Source organism: Sycon ciliatum, chromosome 6, assembly GCF_964019385.1.
Source record: "Sycon ciliatum chromosome 6, ocSycCili1.1, whole genome shotgun sequence".
NCBI classification, from domain to species: domain Eukaryota; kingdom Metazoa; phylum Porifera; class Calcarea; order Leucosolenida; family Sycettidae; genus Sycon; species Sycon ciliatum.
The window spans coordinates 15,858,305-15,863,000 of NC_088648.1; the positions used below are offsets into that span (position 1 = coordinate 15,858,305).

The following is a 4,696-nucleotide window of genomic DNA, read 5'->3' on the forward strand; positions in this document are numbered from 1 at the left end:
ATGGATGCATGTGAGAGCAAAAAATACCGATCGATTTCTTTTTGAGAACTCCAATCGGCCAAAGTTTAATGACGGCGAAAAGTTTCGTTTCGAGATCGGCCAAAGTTTCTCATCGGCCAAAATTGGTTGATTTACAGTGTAAGGAGATAAAAAGAAAAGAAGGAGCAAACCAAAAGTGGATGAAATTAGAGAAAAATAACAATCCGCAATAAATTCTGCAAATACTTTTGCCTAACTCATATTCAAACTGATTGAAACGTTTTTGCAATACAATGATTTCGCCAATCAACGGAAAAACCCATTTCCATCAGTTCTAATAATATGTACGATGAGCTAGGCAAAAAAGCATAAAAGAATAGCGTAGGGCCCTGAGCTTCCAAGCTCTCTCGTTGCGATTCTAAAAAAGAATGTCATCAACCATCACACCATACCTGCGCTCTCCAGCCGACATCGACACGTCGCCACAGCACATGACAAGTAAAGGAACACATCCAGTCGTACTGAATTCAACAGAGCTGTTTCGATTATAAACCTCGTGTGTGTGTGTGTGCGTGTGTGTATGTGTTTGTGCATGCGTGTGTGTGTGTGGGGGGGGGTGTTTTGGGGATTTCCAATCAAGTGGTTGCGGTGTTCGATTCCCGACATCTATGGTACCCATGTCTTTCTGAGTCTCTTTCTCAGACTCCTCCAGCCTATTTAATAATTATATCATTCTCCTGGGTGGTTGCCAACAACCAGTGCATCCCGGAGTATGTGGTGTGATGGGGGCGCGAAAAAAATGAAAACCCCCAAAAATTAGGGATTCACTTGCCAGAAAAAGCCACTTCATAGCTGTGTGGTGTAGACCAGGCTAAATGATGGCGGTCAATTCTTCAGCCTTGCAAGCTGTTGAATGGTGCAATCTCAGCACTAGTTGCTATGGCTTCTGATGTAGCATCGCTATGATCGCCTCTGCGATGGTCGTCAAACGGTGTGTGTGTGTGTGTGTGTGCGTGCGTGTGTGTGTGTGTGTTTGTGTGTGGGGGTGCGTGCGTGCGTGCATGCGTGCGTGTGTGTGTGTGTGTGTGTGTGTGTGGGTGTGTGGGTGTGTGGGTGGGTGTGGGTGTGGGCCTGTGTTCCGGCATGCTGTTCTCCTGCGGGAGCCGTCTCCAGAAGTGATCTCACCTGTAATCATAGGCTTCTTACATGACACGTGATCGTTGCCGGGGCCAATAGGCGATCTTTCCGCCGCGGGCATAATCAGGCCATCAGGACCATTTGACGTCATTTCGGGAGTTTCAGGACCGTTTGACGTCATTTCGGGAATGTTCGGACCGTTTGACGTCATTTCGAGAATAATTTTTCGACCTTCGACCTTTCCACCTTTGACCTTCCCTAATATGTTGCTTCGCGCTGTAAGAAATGAATCAAGCACGCTCTGTCTGTCATGATGGCTGAATCTTGCCCTTGCCTTCAGCCCTCGGGCCTACGGCCCTTGGGCTGTAGGCTCGGGCAAGATTCAGCCATCATGACCTCCTGAGCGTGCTTGATTTTTTACGTTTTACATGGCTCGCAACGCTGCTGCAGACAAGGCGCAGCTTCATGTTCGAAAACGGAACGGAATACAGTGATAGCACCTTGGTTCAGCACGATATTAGTACAAGTGCTGGTACAAGTCATAATTACTGCTTAGCTGTCAAAACGCGAAGCTGGATCACAGCTTCACTTGTCGCTAGATTATTCCTGCGTGTAAGTGCCCCTGGGCGTATGTATGCACGGTCTACACGACGTTGCTGATCTATGGTCAATTGTGTGCAGTCACCGAATTTTGAACGGCCTCACACCGCATACTTAGCATTCTTTTACAACACACACACAAGCACACACACAAACATACACACACCTACTAACCATAGTACTTTCCTTGTGCGATATAGTTAACTGTTTACTTTGTTGAGCTTAGTCGCCTGATGATCGCGTGAGAAGAGAGAAACTCTGAGTGGAGGCGAACAGATGTTTTAAAACTGAACGTTGCGCCTGGTTTTCTGGCCATTCGTCGTTCTATAGCTTCTGAAAGTGTTGGAAACAATTGTCCGGGGATCCCAGTAACTCATAGGTCGTGTCAAACCTATGCTATTTAGCTATTCCCTCTACAGCAGACAATCGACCTCTGTAGTCTGGTGAGTATTAAAGTATTCACACGTTTTGTGGGAGTCGGAGCGGGAACACTGTGCAGATAACATTGACTGCCTCCGCCAGGACTCAAACCAGGGACTCTCTCTCTCTTTTTGGCCAGCGATGCGTCACCTCTAGGCTATGGTGTGGCCGACTGGCCGCGTCAAACAAGCAGAAAGAGTTCAACATTAACTTAGGAATTTGAAGTCTGGTACGTTTTTATGCAATTCCTTATACCGTCATAATTATGAATTTATGGCCTCTTGGTGCGGTCTCCTATAGCAGGACAGGTCAGACCACCTTTCTAGCTGACTGTCGCCAATGCTGTTTTCGTGAATATCTTCAAATAAAGTTAATCTAGGCTTCCATTCCTGGTACCGCTAGTGGTAGAAAGTACAAGTCTCTCTGCAGTCGAGACTGATACTGAGCCACAGGTCCCCTCTGAATCCTCCCTGAACACCCTCTCCGCTTGCACCCAGACTCCCCCGTTTTACTCTGGTACAGTCAACTTCGCTTATAACGACACTCGGTGGGGCATCAGAAAAGTGTCCTTATTAGCGAAGTGTCGTTATACCCGAAGTCTCATTGTATGTGCTACAGTTGGATGGGACTTTGCTCTGGGCATGGAAATTCTGTCGTTATTTCCGAATTGTCGTTATAATAATTATAATTACGTTATATCCGCAGTCGTTATTAGCGAAGTTGACTGTACATGTAGCATGATTCCATGTTTCACCTTCTATACAATGTACACTCAACTTCGCTAATAACAAATGCAGATATAACAACAAGGACAGAATTTCCAAGCCCAGAGCAAAGTCCCATCGAATAATAATATTATAATGAGACTTCGGGCATAAGGACACTTCGCGAATAACGACACTTTTCTCATGCCCCGCCGTGTGTCGCTATACCCAAAGATTACTGTACATTCCCCCTTCCCGACCCCTGTGTCTACTCCTCCCCATGTTCTGGTGCACTGAAGTGTCGCTGAAGCCGAAACCTCAGGTTGACGGAGATGCTTCAGTTTCAGCACCACAGTTGCGACTGCAGCCACCCCTATCATGCAGTATTCTGTTCTCGACGTTCGTGGTTTCTCAAAACAAAGTGTGGACCGTGAACGGTGCCACATCGTGGGTGCATGTTGTATAAAGACAAAACTACAGAGACCAAGACAAATCCGTTGACGAAGAATCAAGATAACATTACTGTTCTTCTAAGTTGTATGCTCAAGAACACCCATCACTTTGTGCTTATGTGTGTTACGCTCCACCTGACATACATGTAGCTCTGCTTACGTGTGTGTGTGGTTGCGTTCGTGTTCATGTATGTGGGTGCGGGCCTGTGTTCCCGCATGCTGTTCGCCTGCGGGAGTCGTCTCCAGAAGTGATCTCACCTGTAAGCATAGGCGTTTTACATGGCTCGCAACGCTGCTGCAGACAAGGCGCAGCTTCATGTTCGAAAACGGAACGGAATACAGTGACAGCACCTTGGTGCAGCATTCAGGTGGACCGAATCCGGAATGATGGACATTGGTGATGGTACTGCGTTGTCGCACCCGTAAGCCATGCACTGTATTACAGGACGATATTAGTACTAGTGCTGGTACAAGTCATAATTTTTATAATTGCTTAGCTGTCAAAACGCGAAGCTGGATCACAGCTTCACTTGTCGCTAGATTATTCCTGCGTGTAAGTGCCCCTGGGCGTATGTATGCACGGTCTACACGACGTTGCTGATCTATGGTCAATTGTGTGCAGTCACCGAATTTTGAACGGCCTCACACCTCATACTTAGCATTCTTTTACAACACGCACACACACACACACACACACACACACACACACACACACACACACACACACGCCGCCTGCTAACCATAGTTCTTTCCTTGTGCGATATAGTTAACTGTTTACTTTGTTGAGCTTAGTCGCCTGATGATCGCGTGAGAAGAGAGAAATTCTGAGTGGAGGCGAACAGATGTTTTAAAGCTGAACATTGCGCCTGGTTTTCTGGCCATTCGTCGTTCTATAGCCTTTGAAAGTGTTGAAAATAATTGTCCGTGGATCCCAGTAACCCATACGTCGTGTGACTCGTGTCAAACCTATGCTATGTAGCTATTCCCTCTACAGCAGATAGTCAATCTCTGTAGTCTGGTGAGTATTAAAGTATTCACACATTTTGTGGGATTCGAGCGGGAACACTGCGCAGATAACATTGACTGCCTCCGCCAGGACTCAAACCAGGGACTCTCTCTCTCTCTCTCTCTCTCTCTCTCTCTCTCTCTCTCTCTCTCTCTCTCTTTTTTTTTTTTTGGCCGGCGATGCGTCACCTCTAGGCTATGGTATGGTCGACTGGCCGCGTCAAACAAGCAGAAAGAGTTCAACATTAACTTCGGAACTTGAAGTCTGGTAAGTGTTTATGCAATTCCTTGTGCCGCCATAATAATATGAATTTATAGCCTCTTGGTGCGTCTCCTTTAACAGTACAGGTAAAAAATAAATAAATAAATAAATACATGTAGACGTGGAAAAAAATAGCA

At 46.3% G+C, this 4,696-nt stretch overlaps 1 protein-coding gene across 2 annotated transcripts in view; it reads left to right on the top strand.

Moving 5' to 3' along the window:
- The first annotated feature begins 1,968 nt into the window (after positions 1-1,968).
- The window catches only part of LOC135819470 (uncharacterized), a 24,755-nt gene continuing 22,027 nt past the window's right edge, over positions 1,969-4,696 (top strand). The window contains exons 1-2 of one of the 2 annotated variants that reach the window (XM_065332683.1): positions 4,248-4,310; positions 4,493-4,565. The gene's annotated coding sequence lies outside the window, so the exon portion shown is untranslated. Of the gene's footprint in view, positions 2,366-4,247; positions 4,311-4,492; positions 4,566-4,696 lie in introns of those variants that run through there. The other variant, XM_065332684.1, reaches the window with a different exon arrangement.